Source organism: Dermochelys coriacea, chromosome 4 (genome assembly GCF_009764565.3).
Source record: "Dermochelys coriacea isolate rDerCor1 chromosome 4, rDerCor1.pri.v4, whole genome shotgun sequence".
Classification (NCBI taxonomy): domain Eukaryota; kingdom Metazoa; phylum Chordata; order Testudines; family Dermochelyidae; genus Dermochelys; species Dermochelys coriacea.
The window spans coordinates 42370385-42397650 of record NC_050071.1 but is presented as its reverse complement, the minus strand read 5'-3'; the positions used below and the strand labels follow the sequence as shown (position 1 = coordinate 42397650).

At 39.3% G+C, this 27266-nt stretch overlaps 1 long non-coding RNA gene across 1 annotated transcript in view; it reads right to left on the bottom strand.

Moving 5' to 3' along the window:
• Window positions 1–353: 353 nt before the first annotated feature.
• The window catches only part of LOC119855183, a 159977-nt gene continuing 133064 nt past the window's right edge, over window positions 354–27266 (bottom strand). The window contains exon 9 of the long non-coding RNA XR_006280746.1: window positions 354–1835. This is a non-coding gene — a long non-coding RNA (uncharacterized LOC119855183). The remainder of the gene's footprint in view (window positions 1836–27266) is intronic.

The following is a 27266-nucleotide window of genomic DNA, read 5'->3' as shown; positions in this document are numbered from 1 at the left end:
TCTATCACTGAGACTGATAGAGAAATGGAAAAAAACAGTCAAATATATTTTCTTCAATGAAAATATGTCTTGAATGAAATTGTTCCATGATTAAAGCAAAGATGGTGGGGTAATGTATTATTAGTATACAATCACCTAATCAACTACTGCTGTTCTCAATCTTTGCAAACATACTGGAGTGAGATATTGCTCATTGACAGTGCATTTTTGCTGACATTCTCCCCCCCGCTCCCTCATAAAAACCCCACAATTTTAAAGTTACCAGGGGAATGCTGACTTTCGTTTCCAGCTAACAGCATGGGCAGTTCTTCTCACTCAACTTAATATGGAGAAAATCATTAGATTATTATGTATTTAATTTTTTAAAGGTTTATTTAACTACACACACACAAAAGATGTAAAAATACAAACCCAAGAAATTTCATAAACAGTTTCAAAAGCTAATAAAGGGTGTTAACAAAAACAAGCCATAGTTGCCTATCATGTTTACAAAACTCAGGCACTTAAAAACATGGAACCAAATAGTTGAGGACATGACAAATACCCACAAACACATTCCTGTATAAATTAATCAGCAGGCATCTTCTGATGCCTTCTGGCATAGGCAACCAAACATACTATCCATTCTGTGGAAAAGGGTAAACTCTGACTTAACCATTAGGAGTATATCCCACAATATAAAGTTGTTGAGTTGCCTGCCCTCTTAGCTTCACTGTCCTGCTTAGTGAATAGCTTTAAGGTCAGGCAATAATGGTAGGAAACTTGAGGACAACTTCAGTTTTTTAATGCTTATGGTGCAGCCAGAGCTGATAGTCAAGGCAGAAAGGTACTTACTGCATACTGGATAGCAGAGAGAATTGGAGGTCATCTATCAGAAGTAAACATATGGTCTTACTATGAACGGAAGGCAATTACTTTATCTCTGTTCACTCATTTCCCCACCAAACTCTTGGAATTCACTGTGGATTCTACAACAAGATCAGTTGTCAGACTTGTTCCCCGATTTTCACATTACAGGAGTGATGTACAACCCCTCCCATTTATTTCTGTAAGAGGATAAAGAATTGATAGAAAAAAGAACTTGACAGTCTCACTAGAGGGCATCCAGGTTATTACAGTTAAAGATGAGTGATGCTACTTTCCCTCCCCAGTGGCCTTTAATGACTAGTGAAAGTAGGTTAAAATTAATTATCTTGAATAAGTAGCTTGCTTGGTTGAGGTTTGAAATAAGAGATCAGATAAAGAGATTAAAAATTTCTTACAGATCTCCAACTGAGAACATTAAATCAATAGTTAGTTTCTCACTAAGTACTGAACCTGTAAATGTTCAAGTCATTTGTTGCTCATCTGAATTAAGTACCCAGGAGAAAATATAACAAGGTTGTCACTGATGAGTTAAGACTTCAGGGATCAAATTTTAAAAAGCCACCTGTAAATGTGTAAAATTCTTGGCATAAATTTAATAGTTGCACATGCAGTTACTACTTTTTTTCTGACTTGTGCACACAAGCTATTTGTACATGAAAATCGAGGAAACACCTAATTATCCAAGTGGCATGTACATATGCAAAAACTCAAAAGCATAGATGTGAAATATTGAGACTGCACTTTTATTAATTTAGCTTGTTGCAGGGGGATTTGTTGCTATGATAATCACATCAGGGATGGGACTGGTGAATCTATTGTTACACAGATATTCTCGCCATTCTCTTCCCCACAGAGTGGATGTTCAAGAGACTGGGGAGATCCTGCAGCCTCAGGGATAGAGTAGCAAGCATTGAGTAGCTCTATAGATTGAGGGATTCTTCCTGTGCAGAGATCCCCATTGCTCAGCGCTGAAACACAAGAAGCACATGCTGTTAATAAAATAAATCCTGATTTTTAAAAACATTAGATAAGAATATAGGCTTCCTTGGTAAACAAAACATGCTTTGGTAAAGGAATGCCCCATATCATCTTACATCAGAGCTTCTGATGGTGAAGTGGTCAGAAGCTTGGTCAGTTAATACTGGAGAAAGCAAAATCTTCCCTTTATTGGCCTAATCACCAATAAAATTTCTAGGCATTTAGTCTTTTATATGAACCTTTTTCAGTATGCTTTCCTCTTCACCTCTCTTTGCCCTGATTTCCTCGTCCATAAATTGAAGATAACGATCTCCTCTCTGAAAAGGACTAATCATCATGGTTATTTAAATAAGGCAAAACAACCAGTACAGATCTAATAAAGCTGAATTGTAAACACAGCATTGGGATGTTTCAATCCAAAGTTTTCACTGACTTCTAAAAACATTTAATCAGAACCATTCTATTAAGTTTTTTTTAACTGATTTTTTCTTTGTTCAAGCTAAGCCTATAGTGCTGGGCCTAGACCACTTGATGGTGTCTCTTGAAAAGACAGTTTTATTTGCACACAGAACATCCCCTTTGGAGGGAGGAATTATATGAAAGTCATAGAATCACAGAAATGTAGGGCTGGAAGGGACCTCAAGAGGTCCTCAAGTCCAGCTCCTTGCATTTAGGCAGGAGACCATCACTGACAACTATTTATCCAATCTGTTCTTAAAAACATCTAATGATGGGGATTCTACAACCCATCTTGGAAGACTATAGTTTCTACCTTTATAGTTATAACGTGTACCCTCATATTTAACTTAAATCTCCCTTGCTGCTGATTAAGCCCATTGCTTCTTGGCCTACCTTCAGTGGACATGAACAGATGATCACTGTCCTCTTTATAAACATCCCTTAACATATTTGAAGACTGTTATCAGGGTCCCTCTCAGTCTTCTCTTGAGACTAAATATCCCCAGTTTTTAAACCTTGCCTTATAGTCAGCTTTTCTAGACCTTGCATCATTTGTGTTGCTCCTGGACTCTCTCCAGTTTCTGACAGGACCCTGATTGAATAGCATATGTAATTTATCATTAAATTAATTTAAATTTCCTTGAAAAAATTAAGTGCTTTTCTCCTCACCAATTGACATTTGTAAGGCTCTGTTCAGTTAGCGAGTTTCTCCATTGTTAACTAGTTATGCACAAAATTCTGCCAAATGAACAAAGTAAACAAACTGAAAGACCAATAATGTCTAACGTTTATTGTAGCTACAACAATTGTAGATACAATATTCAGAAGTGAGATTTTTCCAATTGACAGTGTACCTTTAACCTCGGGTACATTCTAGTTTTGATTAACATACAGTTTAATTTTCAAAATGTATTTGAAACCAAAGCGGATAAGGTATAGTCTACTATATCTGACTGACAATATTTTCTGGATGTGTGCAGTTCTTTAGCAGAAAAATGGTAGTCAAATCTTTCAGTTCAATATATGCTTTCAGTGGTAACTTTTTTCCTTCCACCTTCATACAACCACTAAACTGAACATTTATCAAAATTGCTGACAGTTTTGAACAACACTGCTCTGTTAAAAAATGGTGCATAGAAGATAAATATTCTTTATTAAATCTTCATCTTTATATATGTTGCACTGGACTGCTGCAAAGATAAAGTGCTCTATTGGGTACTACTTACAATAAGATTTTCTGATAGTATAGTCTGACTTGTAAAATTAAAATTTGAAGAGAAAATATGAATTGAGAAATCTTTTCCTGTCTAGTTATTAATTGAACCTTCCCCAGAAATGAAACAGCTTCAAGGACTGAGGTGGGCAAACTACAGCCCATGGGACCGTCCTGCCTCGCCCCTGAGCTCCTGGTCCAGGAGGCTCGCCCCCGGCCCCTCCCATGCTGTTCTCCCTCCCACACAGCCACACCGCCGTGCGGGCAGCAGGTCTGTGAGCTCCTGCCGCTCTGTGCGGCATGGTAAGAGGGCGGCAGCAGCACATGTGTGGTGGTGAGGGGGGTTGGGTAGGTGGTCCTGGGGGGCAGTCAGATAGAGCAGAGGTTCTGGGATGGTCAGGGGTCGGGGAACAGGTAGGGGTTGGATAAGTCAGGGCAGTCAGGGCACAGAGGGTGGATAGGAGGTAGGATCCCGGGGGGATGTGGTTTGGGGAGGGGGGGTCCCAGGAGGGGATGGTCAGGGGACAAGGACCGGGGGGCTGGATGAGTCAGGGGTTCTGAGGGGGACAGTCAGGGGGTGGGAAGTGGGAGGGGGTGAGGTCCAGGCTGTTTGGGGGGCACAGCCTTCCCTACCCGGCCCTCCATACAGTTTCACACCCTGATGTGGCCCTCGGGCCAAAAAGTTTGCCCACCCCTATTCTAGGGAAAAAATAAAACAATTAAGTACAAATTATTCCTTCTAATACCAAAACAACTTTTATAGAAGTATTAAACAGGATCCTGTTTATTCTGGTGGGATGGGGAGAGGTTGTGCAGATATTTGAATTTTATTGAGAAACACAAATATATGCAGCTCTGCGACTCATCAAGTCAAAATTTAGGGTGGTCCAATCCTGATCACTTACTGCTAACGGCTCAGTACCTTCTGTTCTCATTGACTTAAATGGGTGTAGAGGGGTACTTAGTATTTTGCAAAACTGTGTCCTTCGTGAGTGAAGTTTTATAGGCTTCCTACTTCCTGCAGTGAATTTGTGTAGGTGGCCTTGTTACCAGAAATCCATACTCCTACACAGAAATTTCTGACTGTGTTTCTGCAGAAATGACTATGATGAAAGGAATAAAAGATTTTTTTAATACAAAAATATCATGTTTTTGTTTCTCCAAACAAATAAGGGTATCTCCTGCTAGCAAGATTAGTTTATTCCTTTATTTGTGATAAAATTAAGACCAAAACAAAAAAGTTGATAAAAAGATTTTAAAAAACTTATTGGGGGTTGGTCTGGTTCACGTATGGAGGAGTTAGCTCACTTACAGTGTTATGCTGTGAACACCAACAAACAAGTCAGAATCCCAGTTTTAACATCTTCTGATCTTGTGGCTTTTCACACATCCTAGGCCTAACAGCTAGGAAGTTCATTACATTTTACAAATAGGAATAGAAAATGGAGTGGTGGCCATCACTGCCAGGTTATAAGTGAAAATTTGCAAATGCTGGTAGACAAAGCCACGGTGAGAAGTAATGTGTCACATCTAATCTAGAGAATAAATTAACAATGTATGTTTTGGAAGGGAAGCAACAGTGACCGTCAACCTTTCAAACAATATTTATATTTTTTAAACTGAATTTTTCCCCTCAAGTCTGAGAGAATGTAGTGTAGGAGGCACAACTGAGAACTTTAAATATTACAGAAGTTAGAAGAAAATAGAAGCTTCCTGATAATGACCATATACTACGTTTGCTAGAAGCAAAGGTGGAGGAAAAAAACGTGCCAGATTGTTCAAGAATTGTTGGTTGTACCTGGTAGGGTATGCATCTACTTTGTAAAAAGGAGAATGTAAAAATGGCACTAACATATCTGCACAGTGGGCCTGATTCTGCTCAGACTGGTGTAAATAAGGAGTAACTCCATTGCAGTCAATGGAGAACGGAGGTCAGCAGTCTGATGGTAGCCTTGTCTCCTTAAAAGGAAGATTGCTATATTACAAGTTGGAGTTCTGACTGACCTTTGCTTTCAGTCAGTCAATGGAGCTACACCAGCGTAAAAATGGTGGGAATTAAAGAAGAACTAGGCCCTTTGTGTATAAGCAGTTATATCTTGATGACTTTAGTGACAAAGTAAGTGCTTACTGCTTTTTTATTCTTGTTAGTCTTGCAGAGCCAACACAGCTGACTTTGTCAGCTAGATACTATTCCTTTTTTTAAAAACGGCAGCAACAGAATTGTTTACTAGTTTCAATCAGTTACATCTGTGCAATCCATTGAAGGCAAAGGGATGGGAGAGGAGTCTCTGGTGGCCTAACGAGGACTGCAGAACCTTTGCAGCAACGAGGCAAGAGAAGGAAAGCACCCAATTTGCCTTGCAGATCTGAGGTTTAGTTTACAGGGCTGACAGTAAAGCAGGGAAAAATTCTTTTTAATTTGCAAACTGAACACACACAATGTAAAAGTCATTGAGACATAACAAACATGGAGCCTCATGATGGCACTTTTAATCACCATTCAGAGTGGTACTGCACTTTAAAGCTTCTTGAAGGGTGATTTCATTTACACACACACACACAAGTCCTGCCACCAGGGTACGTAGGATTCTTTCAGAAAATGAATGAAGTTGTAAGATTAACATAAAACTATACTTCAGTCCAGGTCTATGCACCTTTCCACTTATAAGAGCGTACTGCTTCCATCTTCCAGATCCAAGCAGTTCAGACTCCTAGTGTACATCCCACTAGGGGTTCTAACATCACGGAGGGAGTTCAGCAAGAGTACCTTTATTAAATTGAACAGCTGTCAATAGAGGTCTGAGGGGCACTTTTTAAAGGCAGATATTTGAGCCTGAGAGTTACATGTGCTATAGCTAATACTTGGATCTGGGGCCTGATTGTCATTGTCTGGGGTCTATTCTTAACATTATAAACATAGTATATGAGAAAGAGAAGGTGGGTGAGGCAGTATCTGTTACTGGACCAGCTTCTGTTGGTGAAAGAGACAAGCTTTTGAGCTACACACAACGCTTCTTGTGGTGCAGGACCCCAGCCCTGAAGAAAAAAGCTCTGTGTAGCTTGTCTCTATCACCAGAAGCTAGTCCAATGAAAGATATTGGTGAAATCAATGAGTTTACTCACAGCACATAAAGTTAAACACATACATTAGTCTTTGCAGGATCTGGGCATAAATAAGATGAGAATCACCCTCCCCCCCCCCACACACACTATTTTTGACATCACAATTTGTTGCTCTGGGAAGGATTATGATAAATTTAGGACTTCAGAGGAGGAATAATCTGCATGACTAAACAAACAGATTTACTCTTTTCCTGCAGATACCCTTATTAAGTATGAGCTATAATTATACATTTATCTAAATAAAGCTTATTTCTAAGGTTTCAATGAGGTATTACTTTTTAAAAACTGCTTGAGTAGATTTGACTACAGATACTCCAGTGTTGAAAGTGACCTTTTATATTTCACTATAAACTCATATTATGTACAGCGGGGGAAAAATAACTCCATGTCCTGCATAACTGGTCTATAATGAGACTTAGCTGAATTAAATTTAAAAATGGGGGAGGGGGATAAGTAAATTTATCAGGTAATGAATTCAGCAACTAAAATTCAAATTGCTAAAACTATGATCTAATACTTGTAACATGACAGTTTTGAAGACGTTTGATACTGGAAGATACAGCACAGTATTGCCAGTTCTCACAATTTTATCATGAGTTTGATGATTTTTAGTGTATTTCTTAAAGCCCGAGGTCCTGAAATCAAGAAATTGCATGATAATCTCGACATTCATTATATATGTTTAAAAAAAGAAAAGCAGCAGCAACCCTCATGGTTGTGGAGACAAGCTTTAAAATGCGGAGTGCACTCTACAGGCTCAGATTTATTTGTTTAAATCATGATTTTTAAATCAATTTAATAATTTGGTGCCTGGCTCACAACATCTGAACGCTTGAGGTTTGCAATGTTTTACAGGGTAATGTAAATGGCAAATATGCAAGTACATGCTCTGAGCTGGGAAGGTAACTGAAGACATTGCCAGACAGCTTATAGGTCCCTCTTATCTCCTCCAAAAAGCCCCCTACTGTGCAAGGGAGGAGGAGGAGGAGGAGGAGTAGAAAGGCTAATTAAACAGTCTAAAAAGAAAAGGAGTACTTGTGGCACCTTAGAGACTAACAAATTTTATTAGAGCATAAGCTTTCGTGAGCTACAGCTCACTTCATTGGATGCATCCGATGAAGTGAGCTGTAGCTCACGAAAGCTTATGCTCTAATAAATTTGTTAGTCTCTAAGGTGCCACAAGTACTCCTTTTCTTTTTGCGAATACAGACTAACACGGCTGCTACTCGTAAACAGTCTAAAGTTATAGGAGGGAGGGAGGGAAGGGAGCCATTGAAACATCACACTCCAGAGACTGCAGAAGTGCTTATGCAGAAACACTGCAAAGTTGGTATCTTATGGCTTTGTGAGGGCTGTCTCAGAGACCAAGTGGCCCGGTCTGCTTTTACAGAGAACGATGCTCAAAAATAGTCAGGGTAAAAATAGAATTTATGAGTCCTCTCCACTACGGGGAAAAGAACCAAAACCAAGGATATAAGAATGGTATATGACACTTTGGCTCAAAAATGATACCAGACTCCCAGCCAATTCTGAAACACAACTTTCCTAGCTATCCCGACTTTTCTCTTCAAGTTTCTGACTTTTGCCCTGCTTCGGTGCATCTGGTTCCTATTTGCTAACCTGCTGCACATGTGCCTCCAGCAGGGTTTACCTGATCTGGTTCTTCCTCTCATTACGAGCCTGGCAGCCAACAACTCTGACTTTTACACAAATATATGTGTTTACCTTTTCCTAGGAAGGATAGAAAGCAAGAACACACTGTAAGAATTAAACAGAAAGAAAAGATTTCAGAGTGGTAGCCGTGTTAGTCTGTATCAGCAGAAACAACAAGGAGTCCTTGTAGAGACTATCAAATTTATTTGGGTATAAGTTTTCATGGGCTAAAACCCACTTCATCAGATGCATGGAGTGAAAAATACAGTCAGCAGTGTGTATACACACACACACACACAGCACATGAAAAGATGCGAGTTTCCTTACCAAGTGGGAGGTCAGTGCTAATGAGGCCAATTCAATTAAGGTGGAAGTTGCCTATTCTCAACAGTTGACAAGAGGGAGTGAGTATCAAGAGAGGGGAAAATTACTTTTGTAGTGCTAACGAGGCCAATGCAATCAAAGTGGACATCTGCTATTTCCAAGAGTTGACAAGAATGTCTGAGTATCAGCAGAGGGAAAATTACTGTTTGTAGTGAGCCAAAACTTCAAAAACAGACTTCAACAAGAAACTGCAGAACTGGAATTAATTTGCAAACTGGAAACCATCAGATTAGGCGTGAATAAAGACTAGGAGTGGATGGGTCACTACAAAAATAATTTTCCCTCTCTTGATATTCACCCCCTCTTGTCAACTGTTGAGAACTTTTCATGTGCTTTGTGTGTGTGTATACACACACACACACACACACACATCACACTGCTTATAGCTGGTCCTCTGTGGAGCTGCTCCAAAAAAAAAAATTGTTTCTGAAAGAATGGAAGCAGTGATAGATTCAGTTTCAATCTGTTTAATGGAAAATAATTTCTAGGACACTTGTGACAGTACTGGCAGCAAGAAAATAGGAGCCACTTTGAACTTTTGCATAAGTTTTGAGAAACATGAAATCTTTTCATACTAGTTATGATTTCAGCAGTTTCCACTGACACACTTGATTTGTTCACAGTAATTTGTCTCTTTAAAAAAAACTGACTACTTTCTCCACACTAACTTTAAGTTATGATGTTTATTGTGTTGCTAGAGATGTATTTATTTATTTAAGTATTGCCACAGCACCTAGGAGCCCTAGTCATGGACCAGGATGAAGTACTGTACAAAAACTGAACCAGAAGATGGTCCACTGCCCCAAAGTCCTTACTATCCAAATACAAGAAAAGAGACAACATTTGCATCTAGACAGGGGAGTACAAGGAAACAATATTGGTCAGCGTGACAGGCTCTAGTCTTGGCACACCAGTGGCCTAATAGTTGTAAAGTTATTTTGTAGGCATCAATGAAAAAGAGAGTTTTGAGATTTTGAATGTGGATAAGGAGGTAGCTTTGTAGATGTTTATGCGGAGCATCTCCCAAACTTGAGGAGGGAATGCACAAAGGTGCATGGGGAAAGCACAAAGGTCTTGTTTACAAATTTAACTAGTGGGCTATAGAGGCACCCACCATTCATTGGTCAAGTGGAGGCAGAAGTCTATTGCTTGATTGTGAAGGACAGATGATAGGTGGGGGGAGGATAGGTCATGAAGGACCTGTAAAGTGAAGACAAGTAGCTCATATTTGATGCAATAGAGAATGGAGAGCCAGTGGAGGGATGAAAAGGGAGGGCTGTCATGGTCAAAGTGATGACCTAGAAGAATGATCTTTGCAACAGCATTCTGAATGGATATAAGTGGGGCAAGATAGCTTTTGTCAGGACAGAGGAAAAGATATTGCAGTAATTGAGATGAGATTCTGGACAACAGTTTTAGTTTTGTAGACAGATAAAGCCTCTCTTATCTTACAGATGTTGTGCAGGAAAAAAAAATCAGCAAGATTTAGACTCAGCCTGGATGTGAAGACTAGAGAAAGGTTCAAGTTGAACAGGACACCTCATTTGAGTCTGAGTGTCTGGCAATATGTTGAGAAAGTAAGTAGGGGAAAGTTGATTAAGAGCTTTGTTTTGGCAATGTTGAGATTGAGTTGACAGCTAAACATCCACAAGGAGATATCTCGTTATTTAAATTATCCTTAGATTTGAACGATCATGTATAAATATTAACCAGTCTTTTAGCGAGTACTTGAACTACAATTGATCTAGTGAATATTTTGGATAGATACAATATAACATTGAAAACAAACTACTACTTTACATTGTGTCATACATTCTACTGTACTTATTGTACCTCACCAAGCAGGTTTGTAATGGCACAACGTAATGAACCACAGAACTCTGTCTAACCGGATACATCACACAGCAGTCATGAAAACTTGTAAATACTTCTCTAGTCATTATACCAACTACCAGTTAGGATACCAACTTCCCAGCATAACTATCTTGTAGTGGGAAGAGATGATGAAGAGAGTCAAAGCAAAATATAAGCATGAAAAAAGCTGTGAAATATAGCTACAATAAATTGCTACAAAACATGCAATCAGATCTGTGGAACAATGTTTTAGCCAACTCCAGAGAAGCACTGTTTTCACCAGTTGGTTGTGCCTGCGTGTGTGTGTGTGCAGGGGGGTTTGTTTGTTTTGTTTTGTTTTGATGTGCGTCTCCTACAGCAGTGGGAAGGATGAAATAGACCAGCTTCTTCCCTCTGCTATCGCCCAGGTCTCTGCCAGTTTGCTTCCCTTACTGTGTAAACAGTAAGCAAATATTTATATTATTGAACAAAACAACAGCAAAATCATATATTGGCTACACTTTACTGTTGCTTTATTCAAGAATATAAATATTTGTTTTCTAAATCTTTTCTCCTCTGGAACTAGACCATTCTTATCCCATCTCTCTGTTTACCGAAATAAAATTCCACCCTTCATTTTCTTATCACCTTTGGAATGACATTGTTTATATTAATTTCTTTGTGTAGTAGTCAATATAGCAATATTTTCAATTGGACAAGTCAGAGAGCCTGCCTGCTTGTGGTCACTAAGGATTCCACAGTACCTTCTGAGCTGTTAAATCTTGGTATCCTGGCCAAATTCCAATTCTGAAGCTGGCTTCTCCCCTGGCTTTGCATAACTTTGTGTTCAAATCTCTAGTCAAGTCTTGATCTGCACAACTTTTCTTTCATCTCATCCTACATCTCCTCCCACTCTTTGCACCTGCACATCCTCTTTGCTAAACACAGATTTATACCAGTTTAATGAAAGGGTTATTTTAGACAGAGTCAGTTAAATTAATGCAAAGGCCTGTATGAACACTCTTAATTTGTTTTAAGCTTGGTTTACAGCTGTTTAGTTTGTGTCAGTACAGGCACAGGTGCAAGCTCAATAGATACAATCAGTATTAAGTTGATGCTGAAGTGTCCACACAGGGGTTTCTGCAGGTTTAATGAAATAGTTTTGTTAAAACAGCACAATTTCTGTGTGTAAGCAAGGCCCAACAATGTTTCTTTGCTTCCCAATCAAACACAGGGACAAAGGTTCAGAGTCTATTACAAGAGTGGGTGGATGAGATTATGTGGCCTGCAATGTGCAGGAGGTCAGACTAGATGATCACAATGGTCCCTTCTGGCTTTAAAGTCTATGAGTCTGTGAGATTTGCCCTTATGTGCAATCTGTACTCATGCCTGTGTCTGTCAGATAAGTGTGTTGGAAGAGGAGTGACTGTATATCTGAAAAGGAGTACTTGTGGCACCTTAGAGACTAACAAATTTATTTGAGCATAAGCTTTCGTGAGCTACATCCGATGCTCAAATAAATTTGTTAGCCTCTAAGGTGCCACAAGTACTCCTTTTCTTTTTGTGAATACAGACTAACATGGCTGCTACTCTGAAACCTGTATATCTGTTATTCTTTTGTTTCACTGTGTGCAAGTATATCTATATTATTACAGCAAAAGATGCTAAGGTCATACATGTTATGAGTCATCAATGTATAAGCACTCAGTATGAAACTTTCCATAGAAAAAGTTAAAGTGACCTCATGCAGGAACCATATTGAGACACACATTAAAGGGACAGGTGGGTAAAAGCACTCTCCTTTGTCTGAATGGACAATCAAACCTTTTTTGAGGTTCCTTTGTGTTGCATAACAGCTGTATAGAAGGGAATTAATGCACAGGCACACCTTTCAAGACCACATGGTCCTCTAGATGAGCAGTTTTGTGCTAACGGATTCCCTTCTCAAGGTGAAATGCCCAGGGACTAAGACAATAAAAGAGAAGAGTGTGCTGAGCAGGAGAGTCCAAGAGAAAGATACTGCTTGGTGACTGGACAGTCGTGCCTTAGCTGAGTTTCTGAAAAAGGGAATTAACTGTGTGCAGTTTTAACCTGTTTCCCTGAGCACAGAAGGAATTAAAACAAGAGAGAGTTTCTTTGCTCCAAGCCTCTTTGAACCAGCACTCTGCCCCAAAAGCTCTCTCACTAGGCTTTTTTCCCCAGGGTCACACTCCCAGAGCTTGTCCAGGCTGTGTCCTTGGCTTTCTACCTTCTCTCTCTCTCTCAGATTCTCCTGTTATTGCTCACACAGGCCTTGTCTACACTTAAAATGACAGAGCTCAGGTACATGAAAAATCCACCCCCCTGAGCTATGACAGCTTAACTCCCAGTGTAGATACAGCTAGGTCAAAGAAAGAATGCTTCCGTTGACCTAACTACTATTACTAGGTGAGGTGGAGTTCCTACAGTGATGGAAAAACCTCTTCTGTCACGCTAGGCTGTGTCAACACTATGGATTACAGCAGAGCTACACTGCTGTAACACCTGTAGCGTGGACATAGCTACAGACACACAAACCTTCACAAAACAATATCCAGCAAAAGCCGGCTACCCATATTACCTTTTTTTAAGGCAGTGATACATGCCAGTGGCTGCTATTGTTTCAGCTACTTAGTTACATAAAGGGACTGGCTGCCTATAACTGCCTTAATTTAAGACCGTCAGTTACACCCGCAATTGCAAAAGAGGTTTAACCCAAATCATAACAATACAATGACACAAATGCACTTTGGAAAAAAGGCATTATAAATTTAAGAACATCCCTCATACACACAACTGTTTCATTGAATAGGCACAGACCCAAAACAAACACCACTGATGAGGTGCTGATAAATCTCTTAGGTGCTTTTGAAAATCTCCCTCAAATTCTTTCAGTACAGCTATGCCAGCAGAGCTCCCTAGTGTGGGTGCAGAATAAGCAGACAGGAGTTTTCCTGATAGCTTTGATAACCCATCTCCTTAAATGACATTAGCTAAGCCAACAGAAGCACTTTTCTGTTGGCATAGTTGCGTTTACACTGGGGTTTTTGCCGGCATAACTTTGTCAGATAAGGGGTGTGATTCCCCCCGCCCCATACTTCTAGACACAGCTGTTCTGACAAAACTTTGTGGTGTGGACTAAGCCTTAGGGTATGTCTATGCAGCAGCTGGGAGGTGTGTTTCCCAGCTTGAATAAATATATATTTTATAATACTGTATTAAAAAAAATAGACAAGTAGTCTTGTATCATGCAGCTTTCAACTTAGTGTAATTAGAAGTCTGTATAGGGTGCTGTGTGTGATTATCTCGTTTATTCATTCAGACCACCAGTGCAGATTTACACGGTAAATGAATTTCAATTCTTAAGCTTTCCATTTGACCTTTTAAACACTGACATGAAGCCTCAGTCCTTTTTAAGCCAGGCAAGTGACATCTGTGGCATTACCGACTCAGCAGCTCATTGGATATCTTGTAAAGTTTGCAGGCACACAGGATAATGTGGTTTTGAGTTTAAATTTTCCATGCATGTGCTTTACTTCCTTTGTTTTGTCATCTATTATTAATGAACAAAAGATGGAGGCCCTTGATAAAATCTTCACCAGCAGAATAAAGGAGGTACGTTATAATTAATTAAAACAAAAATACCTTGGAGCTAATAGCATGCATACCATATCATTCCTGTGACCTTATTTATATTCATATTCCTTTGTTTATTTCTGTACAAATTTTCTGTATAATTTTCCAGTGAACATTTGTTTACATTTATTGGCTGAAACTGCACATTGCTCTGTACAGTTTTTTTAATACTGGATAAAAATTTATAACATTTTTGGATCAAATTTCTTCCTGGCGTCACTCCACTGAAGGCAACAGAGTGACATTAAGGAGGAATTTGAGCCTTGAATATATGATTTTAGAACTTGTAACACTTGAACAGTTAGGGCTCATTGAAAGCAAGTATCGTCTGAAAGCGGATGTTCTTTTCATTGAGAGGTTTGTTGCTGTAGTAAAGCGTTTTAAGAAATGTCATTCTGATGGTGATATGTTATTTTACTTTAAATGGTAATATGTAGCTTGAGAACGTATTTTTGCAAGGTGATTCAAAGACCTGTAGGAAGACAAGATCCTGGACCAAAGAAGCTCACAGGCCAAATTAGCCATAATACTGCAAGCACTGAGGATAGCAGAATGAGGATTAGAAGCAGGAAAGTTTCAACAATAAAAAAATGGAATTGTTTATTTCATGTGTACCTTGTCAATCCCTAACTTTTAGAAATAATATTTGGTCAGGTATGAAAGAAGGAGGAGACTGTAGCCAAATGGAGGTTAGCAGTGGAAGGCTAAGTGGAATAAAAGAGAGAGTGCATGTGTGTGTACAAAATATACACAGTCATGTGAATATGCCACCAGTCCTGTTAACTCTTATGCAGTGGAAGGAACATAAAGAAAACTCATACTACCACACAGAGTATCTTCAATATTTGTGTGAATAGATTCAGCTTAACTCATTTTTAAGACTAAGATTCCTTTATATCAATAAGGGGTGATATTTCTAGAAGTTTTCCTTTAATAGTTGCCGTTTGAAAGGAATTGAGGCCATTGTGATATTATTCATGAATCACCCATGGTTATCACAGTTGTTTTAACAGGGGCTCATACTGATTTCTTTTGTTATTTAGCATACAACAGGATGACCAGCAAAATAGTATCTTGGTCTTTTGCTATGCAGGGGACCAGAGGCTGAGATGGTATGGTGGATTTTGCTCTTCAGCTAGCAGGGCTGGGAGTATTGTGGAGGCAACATGTTGCCTTATGTTACTTTGTAACAACCACTGACCATTTGAAGAGTGGCATTAATGAGACCTATTGGAAGCAACGTGCAGCCATCCTCGACAATGAGAGTTGGCATGATGTGGAGTCTTGAGTGGAAATAGTAAAATTAAAAAGGGGGGGTACTGAAAGAATTTTGAGGCTTTGAGACAGACCTCCTCCTAAGGGCTTAGGGGAAGACAGTAGAACTTTAATAATATACGAATAATCCCAGATGTGAGAGATTTCACTCTGTTATGGCTTACCTTTATAGATTTCAAGTAAATTTTTGTCCCAAAGATGAGAGCCCCTTGTTAAAGTTCTCTCACCACATCTCCACCTGGTCATCAGCTGAATTGGGCTGGGTAGGTCCACAGCACAAATTACGAATCTCTTGAGCTAACAAATTAACTGGTGGCCCTAGAATGCTGTTTCCCCTATGTAGAGTTGCCACTATTAGGAGACAGAGATGCACACTTTGCCAGTGGGTTTCAGAAGTATTTTCTGACAGCAAAGGAATGTTTTGACTCTGGAATCATAGATTTAATTCCAAGCTCTATAGGGGAGCGTTCTCCAGTGGTTAAAGATCCTTCTTCCCCTGCCCCATAGCCTCTCTGCTCTTACCCCTTCTCACCCCACGCCAGCTCTGGTCCCTGCCTCCCAACTCCCACCCTTTAGCTCCTATCCTCTCCAGTCCCCAACTCCTGAGTCTAACCCGCCTCCATGCCAGGCTCCTATACTCCCTCCCTTCTCTGTCCCCTCCCCAACTTCTACCCAAGTTCCCTTGCCTTGCAACTCTTTCCTGATGTCCCCCTCTTTTCTCCTCATTCCTCTGCTTTCTAGTGAGACAGCTTCCTCAAGGAAGCATGGAGAGCACAGAACAGAGAATCTCACTGTTCTCAGCTCTAGTGCCACAGCAGGCCCAGTGCCAGGAGGAGCAATTGCAGGGAAGGTCCTGCTCAGCCCCTGTAGTCCTGGGACAGAGCATGCTTGCTGCAGATGGACTCATCTGCGAATTCAGCTGCCAAACTCTAACAGGTCTCTTGAGCAGGTGTGAAGTGAGATTTTTAAGAGACTTTTAACTAGGGCCCTGTGTAAATTATAGTTTCACAGATTGCATGGAAATCATGTAATTAGATCAATACCATGATTTTTCCAACAGCGGGGAGGCATAATTTGGCTGCTAGTGGGCCATTCCCATCCCAGAGTGGAACAGGGAAATGGCAGGCTGGTCCTACCTCAGGAAATGAGGGGGCCTGTCAGGACAGGGGATATCTCACCACGCAGCCCAGCCCAGGGGTAGGGATCAAGGCCGAGCTCACTCCATGCTTAGCCCCAGACTACTATTGCTGCTTCTTGGCTAGCCAGAAGGGAAGGGGTGGCTCTGACAATGTGTGGCAATTAGGATCTGGGGCCTGGCCTGCCCTGCCCCACAATGGCACCTGGAGACACCACAGTACCAGCTAGTGAGGAGTTAAGACTCAGATCCACTGTTTGGAGCGTGAGCATGTGTGCGGGTATGGGTCTATCCCATCTCCTCACTGTGTCAGGACCCCCTCACATACCTGATTATGCTCCACGTGGCAGATTTCCCCCCGCCCCGAGCCTGTCATCCTCCTACTTTCTGTGATGGGACTGGCCTGCCACCTCCATCCAGGATGTGATCAGCCCACTAAACTCCTATGAGCAACCATGGCCTTATCCGTGCTTCTGCCTCCTTACTGTTGGAAAAATCTCAGCAGTTTTGAGGAAGCGGGGTAGACTCAGCAGCCATGCATATCCCAAAGAAGTTCCAACATTTACCCATGATGCTACCATTAATTAAATAAAAGTAACAATTTTTGCTGGGTCTTACTTATAACACAGCCAAATTTGGGAAAAAAATTATAGGGACAGCTAAAGCCACATTGCTGAGATCCTGGTGGACCCCTGCCAAATTTCATGTTCCTGCTCTGGAGTACGGAGACGCTAGAGCACCTCTGCAAAAGTGGTTGTAAATTCTTTTTTCCCCTTTAAAAACATGGTCAGAACAATATATTTTCCCCTAATCCAATTCTCAGAAACAGCAGAACCATTTTACCTGAAGCTTTAAAAAGAACAATAAACACAATAGCCTGAGCTGGACACCCAGCATGGTAAACTTCTGCTAGAATGAGTAAAATTTGATAGAGTTATAAGTAACTGAAAACAGGGTCTTAGAATGGAAAGTGCCAGGCAACTTTAACTATAGGCATCATTACCTGCATGACCTATAATTCATGTTCAGAACAAATCTTCTGAAGAGCAAACATTTTACCTTTTGGAATGCACCTCATTGAATAAAGGGCCAGGAATTTTAGTAAAATTCCTCTGGGAGTACCCCAGACTCCTTAATAATTCTTCAAAAACACCATGAAAGTGCAATTTGGATACAGGATCATCCTGTTGAAAAAGCAGAATATAGCCCAGATTCTGCAAAACCCTACTCGTGATTAAGCATGGCAAGTTCCAACCACACAAGTTTTTTATTTCATTGTAAATCATCTTTAAAAATTATGTTCTTAGCGTGATGGATGAATGGCTCTTTTTTTCTAATTTATCTTTTTTTGCAAGGGTGAAATATATTTGATCACATGTGTAGTGCTACAGGAGAGTGTGCATTAGTCACAGTCCATTTTCAGAGACAGAGAGAGAGAGAGAGGGGCGCCCCCACAACAAGCCACCAGATGTACAACCCATTAGGTAAGACCTGCACTTGGTCAAATAATGTACGTTTTAAGATTCCTTTGTAATCCCATTGCTTACTGTGTCAAGAAGTGCATCACTGCATGCATGTTCTTTTCTCTTTAAACAATAAACAAATAATTGTATTTACTATTGTCTTTTCAAGAGTGTGCATGTAGCTTCTGTACCGACATATAAACTTTTAAGGCTGAGTAACTTGGAGAAACATTCTATGCTGCAGAGGCAAGGTCGGGGGAGTGGGGTTTGTTTTAGGAAGATTTCAGACTCCATTGCAAGTCAAAGTTTCTTCTGCAGATTCTAAGAGGTTGCAGTATTTTGTTAAATAAAGACAGGATCATTCCATTCCATAGCTGCTCTTTACCAAATTTGCATAAAACTAGCTCTGTTTTCCTAGTTAAGGCTTTTCAAACTACTTAGCCCTAGTCTGCAATTTCAGCAGAGACGCTAAGGATAACAGAGGCACAGAAAATGGATTACCATTTTTCATCCGGAGGGTGTTTCCTCCAGGTAAATTTAAAAACACTTAGTTTTTAAAACGTAAAACATTTTCTACCTCTCCACAAACAAACCCAACCACATCAGTTTCTTTTTAAAAAAGAAACTGAAGAACTGTTGAAGTACTTGCTACGTATTTTGTGTTTAACAAATATTGTCTGTTGAGCTGTTATCTAGTTTCTTTGTTTTTCTTTTTACCATAGTAATTTGGATAAAGTTTTTTCACTTTCAGACAACTCCAAGATCTTTCTTCTTTGGTCTGACTGCAACCCCAGGTAACACACATCAATGCGAGAAAACCTCTTTCCCAGGTCCATTGACTGGGATTTTGGGGGTGTCTTCATAACTCTATGATTTACAATTCTCATAAATTAAGCTATATAAGATCTTTTCAGGTTAGTTATAGTAGAATGAATAGAAAACTGTCTCTCTCTTTAAAGCTGTGTTTCTATCTCTGACCACTCTGGTCAGCCTTTGCCATATTGTCCCCAAGATCCCCTCTTCCATTTCCTATAGACTTGCTTATCAAATCCCTAGATCCCTTGGATATCCAGAAAGGTTTCTAGAGTTTATCATACCAGACAGCACCCATCCATATGTGTCACATTATCCCCCAGTAGCCCTTTAAAAGGGAGATACACACCATAGGTGCCAGTAAACTTCTCTTCCTCAAAGCGATTGTTCAGGGAGGGGAAGAAGGTCCTTTAGCAATGATAAATAACCCCCTTCATAAATGAACCTTATCTGACATTCCACATCTTTGTCTGGGATTAGGAAAAAATGTACAGACACAGATGTAATATTTAAAGAGGGGCAGAATTAAGTTATTTACAAATACCAGCACCTCAAATTATAAACAAACCTGTTTCCCCCCATTATTCAAACTATTCAAGTAATCTTACGTTATTCAAATGACCAATAAATAAAGTGGTCAGGGATTATATTTGAGAAGGGAAATTCCCTGGAAACAATACCCAGCTAAGGATAGTTTTCGGACAAGCTTCTTTTGTCTGTCAACTTTGGTTGTCCTTCAGCTAAATGTTTTGCAACACTTACTCCTGTGATTAGACCTATTATAATCAAAAGGACTATTCATGTAGTAAGGGCTCTAGATGCACACCCTTTGGCCTGGTCTCAAATGGGGGAAAAGGTGTGTTCTCAACTTGAGTTAGCTAGTTTGAGATAAAATTCTAGTGATGAAAAGGCAGGTTGAAATTTTCACAGAAGTTAGCAGGTAGAGTTAAAGACTATATTCGGAGTCTGTTCTTTACTTAACCTGCTAACTCGTGTGAAAACTACCGCCTGCCTTGTCATCACTAAGATTTTACCTCAACTTGGTTATCTTGAGTTAACACCACATTCCCCATCACCACCCCAACGTGAAGACAAGGCCTTATATTGCAATATCCTCTGTATCTGTAAATCATGTATTTGTAAATTGCTATGCACACTACGATACCATAGAAATGATAATATTAATGTGATCATTGTTATTTGCTATGGGCTAGAATTTGTTTCAGCAGTAAAACATAATGGCAGTTTCTATATAATAACTTTATGACTAAAGATCTAAATTCCTGGTTGATATAAATATGTAGTTGGACTCACTGAACAATAACCTAGAGAAAGGGTAATATTGTGGACAGCCAGAACCCATTTGAAGTCACTTGGTGACTTCACGTAGCACTGGTCACTCTGAGCTTCAGTGGACCACTATGTTGATCATCTCTCATACCAAATATATGTGCTCCTGTACTTTAAACAGGAAACATAACCTGAACTCCTGCATGTTTCTCCAGCTGAAGCTGAGAATTCTAGTCAGGTACTTCTGAAGTAAAACCAAAAATAAATTGACAGTTGTTTCTTTGAATGAAAAGCAAATGTTGCAAAGATTGAAAGAACAAAATACAAGATTAAAGTAAATACAACTTGAAAGAACATTTGTTGCTCAACAGGAGTCACTCCCACCATACTTTATTTCGCCATAAACTCCTTATGCTCTTACTCCAGCTCATTCCTTTTGCTGATGCAGCACTATGTGACTTCCATCACCCTCAAACAACTTAGAGCATTGACACTAATGCCACATCATTGGCCATTCAGTGCAATCAAATTCTGAAAGGTCTATTGCCACTTTTGCAATTTTTGCAATTGACGTTGTGTTGTTCTTCCATTAATTACACAGAGCAGCTTAGAGAATGGCCCTTGATAAATAACGTGTCAAGAGTAAACAAAAGTAGTCAGCTTTCCCATAAGTCCCTGTACATCTATGGATTTAGTAGTACTGCCTAAAGGAGTTCATCCCACCTCTAAAAAATTAGAATTCTCTTATTCCTGTTTGGATTACTTGTGGCATTATACAAGTAACTGATCTTATCAAAAGATCGCTAAGGACAAAGGCTGACATTTTCAAAACTCTCTCTCTAACATGAAACACGTTACACATGACGCTTAGTACTTTCAAAAACCAGTCACTTAGGCACCTGAGTGCTAAGCAGCACCCATTGACTCATGTCTTAAAATACTGGCCAAAAATCTTACTATCAGACCTGAAACATAGCAAACAACTTTCCATTACTGCTTACAAAGGCCAACAAGGCCACATTGGATGTTGTGGTGACCAAATGAGAACACAGTGGTCAGTTTAACCATTGTCTATCTCTGTGTATGTGGAGAAACCATACAACTCTGTGTTCCCTAAACATTATAATGTTCTGGGTAAATATGAAAGGAGAGGAATAAGACAGCTGATTTGCTGCTGTCCCATGCAATCTAGCTAACTTGTGTCATGGGAACATCAGGCTAGACTATCAAAGACATGATAGAATGTGACCCCTTCTTTTTGCTTCACTATGATTATGACTTTTTTCTGCAAGAGAGAATGTACATGTATGTGCAAGTGAAAAGTGTATAAAGCAAGAGCATATAGCAGGCAGCTCCATATGTCATTTCTACTATAACTTCAGATGCTTGTTGAATGCCTTTGTGTTTCCCCAACAGCCTCCCTTCATTAAGTCCCTCAGCCTTAGGAAAACCCAACAACCAACTCTTTGAATGGTTACCAGGTAAGACAAACAACGTGCAAATGGTTGAAGAAACCATCATAATTAGACTCCATTGAACACATCATTTTGAAAAGTGGCAAATTTTAGATTCTGGTCTCTACGGTGCGTCTATTCTGTAACTGAAAGTGTGATTGCAGCTCAGGTAGATATATCCGCATTTGCTTTCATCCATCTAGCATGGCTAAAAATAGCAGTGAAGCTGCAGTGGCACAGGCTTCAGCACACTCTACAAGCCAGCTTATGTACCTTAGGTATGTATTCATGTTCTTAGCCCCTGTTGAAGCCCACAGTGTTGTGGCTTCACTGCTATTTTTAGATTAAGGCTGTGTCTACTCAAGCTGCAATCATTCCTTCAATCGCAATGTTGATATACTATAACGCCATCTCTGAACCTTTTGGCACATTAGACCTTTATGTCTCAACACAAAGAGAGAAAAAGCCACAGACATGTCACTGCTTTTCACCTGTATGACTGGATCAAGAGTAAGTGACCGCAGACAGGGAAATGAAAATCTGGTAAACAGACATGGAAAAGTGAAATGCGTCAAATTATATTCTTATTCTGTCGTCAGAGCCGGTTAGGAGTTGTGGCTAACATGGCAAGACGTCTACAGAATGGGAGATTTCTGACAGTGAAGCCCGGTTGGGGTTTTTTGGGACAGTTATATGCAAGATACCAAAGGAAAGGCTCAGAACGACTATCCCCACCTACAGTGTTTCTTTTCCTTTACATTTACGGTAACGATGGGCAACAGTTTTATTTTTTTTCAGTTCCCATTTACGATTCATTGTGAAACTTGGTAAGATTGGCCATGTTTGAATGTTACATTTATCGGCGCACTAAGTTATATCTCTGAAAGTATATTTTCAGTACAAGTTTATTAGATTGTTAGAGGTATATGTTGGGGTAGATTATGGGGATAAAGTGTTCTGGCATTCTTCTCCCCCTTTACCTACCCTCCCCCCATGATTTGCATTACTATATGTGAATAAGGCTGTGATAGCACAGTATCCTAATACTCAGACTCAGTACACTGACAAAAACAGATGAACTGACAGATGAAATATCAGTAGAAGTTAATAATTTGATCCAAACATTGGTATTTGGTAATGAGTAAATCTGATACAACTTTGGCCCTTCGTTTTCAGTTTTTACCAAAAATATCCCTCATTTTATAAAATCCTTTATTTGGTTTTTATCAATTTTCACCCAAATTTTGGAAGTGCAGAATTCTCCAGACCCAGCTCCCCTCTCCAAACGGAGAGGTGGTGGCCAGTAACCTGGGTTGTCTAGGGTACCAAGATGCTTTCTCTCCTTTTGGAGTGGGGAACCGTGTCAGAAGTATTTGAATTGTACTGGTGTACATACTGTTGTCAATCCCATGCTACCACATACACATTACCAGTTTTACAGATAGTAAAACTGACTCAAAGCAAAGAAGTTAGTGAACTACTTTTCAAGCTAAAATGGGTCAAAAATGAAAAACTGTATGTGACTACATTTCAGAATTCAGGTTTTTTTAAAAAATATTTTAAGAAAAAAAAGAAGAGTGATATTAATCTAGAAAACTAAGTTAATTTTTTGCACCGATTTCACACATTTTAAAATTTTTTGTAACATACACTGATAAATTTAAACAAAATAAAAACTGAAAATAAAAAGGCCTTACATGTTGAAAGAAAACTGTAGGGTAATATGATATTGGTATCACTTCAGCTAATTGTAATCACTATAGTTAATTACAAAGAACAAGTCAGAGTTCAACTATTTTAAAAAGAAATAATAAATAATTAAACAACAAAGGGAAACTTTCATCTGAAGAGTAGGCTAAGACAAAATATAATGATTACATTATAAGACAGAAGATTTTCAAAATTGTAAGGTAAATGCTAATTTAAAAATACATATAGCATTTTTAAATTAAACAAAATCCTACAGAACTGAATTCACAACAATTTTGAACGTATTCCATTTACTCAGATATTCAAATTGAAACTGCATTCCCTGGGCCATACTTTCAATGATGAGATTTGGCCTCCTGCCAAAACATCTCATTTGTAAACATAAAAATGTTATTGAGAAATAATTTACACTATTCCTTATTATGGAGATAGTCACAAGTATTTATTATTGATTGAAACCTGCAGTAAAGACCAGCTTCCAATAGGCAACACCATTTCTAAAACAATATTGTCAATCTTGGGGGAAAAACTAAGAAACAACTGAAAACCATCCTTCCAGGAAATTAATTGTCTGGTTGCTGAAAATTATTTCACTGTTCAAGTATGTTTATGCATGTTTAGGGCCAAATGTTCCAGTCCACCTGCTGGCTAGTACAATTGGTAGCTGCATTTGAATTTCAGGCAAATATTGCTCCTACAGTTTCAAATTCAAGGGCAAATCAGATAGATAGAGACACAAGTAGTCTGAAATCTGCCCACATTTGAATCTGTGGAAGCAAAAAAAAAAAAGCAGTAACAAGTGCAACATGTAGGCATGACTCAGTTATACCCCCATACTTAGTACCATCCTTACTAACTCCTCTCCCATTTTACATCCTTAAAATACTAGAGGATAGCTAGCCTGTCTGCTCTCAGTCATATTTATCAATGATATCATTATTAAGGGGCAAGTTTTCAAACTCCGGGTTTCATTTGTGCACATGTAAAACTATGCTGGAACATACTTGTGTTCTCAGTTGCCCAGAGCAAACACATTTGCACACTAAAAGACTAATTTTAAATAGACTAATACCTGCATATGCCCAAGTGTCAGAATTTGCAACCACAAAAACCTGGTTAGGGTTGAAAGTGCCAATTGTAACACCTGTAAACATACAGACCTATGGTACTTAAAGTGTTGGCATTTTTACAGCACACTGGCAAGTATGTTAAAGGGAGGGTGCAAGAATGTGCTTGCAATTTTTCATTCACACAAATGGACATTGGGCAGAGGCCTGGATAAGAAGTTATCCCATGGTCCCCAGAACTGAATACTGTATTTCCACTCCCCTCCTTCTATGTGACTCTGCATACAAGCCACAGATGACAATGGCCATTTCTGTTGCCGTATTGTATGGGAAATGCATGTCAAATTTGCTGTCCACTATTATCCTGGCAATGGGTCTTGTTTGGCTTTACTGCTCTCCCATTGAATATTCATGATTCAGATGTATGTCCCCAGATTCAGAGTAGCAGCCGTGTTAGTCTGTATTCGCAAAAAGAAAAGGAGTACTTGTGGCACCTTAGAGACTAACAAATTTATTAGAGCATAAGAAAAAAAACTTTTTTTTTCCACCAAATGGCATCCGATGAAGTGAGCTGTAGCTCACGAAAGCTTATGCTCTAATAAATTTGTTAGTCTCTAAGGTGCCACAAGTACTCCTTTTCTTTTTATGTCCCCAGATGTATTTTTCCAAGGTGTATTCCATTTTATTTCCTTTTTATCTGTTTTAAATCTGATTAATTGAGTTTACTGCCTCCTCTTTCCGCATATTGAAAATGTCATTACTCCATGAGTACTGCTGACCCCTTTGATACAGAACAACATTAAAAGGGATTACAATTTAGAGGGACAGAAAATTTGATGAAAAGTATGGTTTGAAAACCTGGCTGTAATAGCTGGTGAAATATTGTAGCTGATTGATGTTGAACTTGCATGCTGCAATCAAAATACAATGGTAATGCTTTCAAGGACCCTTCCCCAAGGGGAAAATTCTCCTGTTCATCCCACAATGCAAATCTCATTGCTGATACTGCTGAGGAAAGAATATAGATTTCCCATCAGAGATCCCTACCCTTTTGCTAAGTGGATGAGAGTGGAGAGTTTATTCATCTTCACAAAGGTTGCTTTGTAGTTCCCCAAATAATTACCACTTTATCTGGGAAAAATATTACTTATTGTTCAAGCCCAATACATGGTACACAATAACCAATTTACAAGTCATCTTATTATGGAAACACCTGGAAATGTCTCCCTAGTTAGGGTTGCATGCTAAAATGAGCCAGAAATTCCAGTTTTTGCATAAGAGTAAGTGGTTTATTGGTGAGAAATTTCAGAGTGCTAGAAAACATAAAAGGCATAAAAACTATATAGTTTCTTTGATTTCTCTTCATAAAGTTTTTAGGAGAATGTCTTTGAAATTGAGTTCTGGTTGAATTATTTCTTTAGCAGTCTGATCTTCTATTTTTGTAAACGGTATCTACAAAAGATTTGGTTGTCAGGTGTATCCTGAATAAATCTGCTGCAGCATGTAAGTTTTTAAATTGGATTTACAGTCAGTTTTGTCAGTTACTCATCGTGACCAAATTTCATCTGCAGCAATTGTCAATGCATACATTTTACACACGTGCATAAACTTTTTTGCTGTGCACATACATTTTCATATGCAGCTACATAAGAAATTATATGCAGGTGCTGATAGATAAAATTTTCTGTGATGAGATAAAAGGATAGCTGCTGACAGAGATCTGCTTCCTTTCACCACCCCATAAGCATTACATGAAGCTTGGAAATTAAGTCACAAAAAGTTTCATTGTGAAGCAGTGGATGGTTATACAAATATATACCCAACAAAAACTGACAAAAGAAAGGGATAAAATTGTTAAGCCATCTACCACTAAATAGCCTCTCTCCTCAGCCCACAATTCACCACAGACCTCCCTCACACTGCAGACCTTAACTCTGCCCCTCTTAGGGGTGCCAACCTTCTATTGTATTCTTTACCACACTAACACATTTCTATGTTAAACATCCACAACAGAGTTGGAAGGCAGGCACCCCTAGGGGGGCAGGTTAAGGTTACAAAGCTTTGTCTGTGGTGTATATTAGTTGTGGCAATGGTAAAGTACATGCCTATAGGTTGAAGAGAAGAGGGAAAATGCTATATATCACTTTTCATTTCTTTTGTAGGTTATCGGGTACAGTGGGTGTGTGTCGTGCATGCATGTGGAGCAACGCTAAGTTTTTTGTGTAATAATTTTGAAAGACAGTCTGAGGAAAAGACAAAATAAAGCTTACTTAAATTTTATACTTACAACCTTTATTTAAATTAGCTGTACTTTGTTACATCCCTGGATGAGCTCCCTGTCCTAGACGATGACCTTATTGCTGTACTGGACTTACGCTTGGCACCTGACCAGTCCAAAAATAATTGGTCAATTTGATCAAATATTGTCAAACAATGTAAAAATGGTCAAATATGTTAAAGTGCTAATTTATTATAACAGTAACAAAAAAAGAGTAAGAATTTATGGGTCTCCAATAAGCTTAGTCTTAGTTAGAGACTGAGGCCTACTTAAAAAAAAAATAGAATGGCACCATGCTTAATCAAAAAGGTAGGCTGTTGCCTAAACCAGGGCATTCTTTCTGGAATATTCAACAATATTTGACCATGGTCAAATATTAGGTGATCAATTGACTGGCCATTTGATCAGTCATTTGACTGGACTTCCCAAGCCTAACAGGACCCAACCCATGGGTCTCATGTGCCCTGGGCTTGCTGGGGCTGGACAGAATGTAGGCACTGTCTCTCTGGTTCTGGGCCTCTAAGTACACACTTCAGGAGCAGGCCCTATGTCTGACACCTGTTTTGGCAGTGGAAACTCCACCGTCCAATTGCCTAGGTTCTAAAACTAATGCCAGT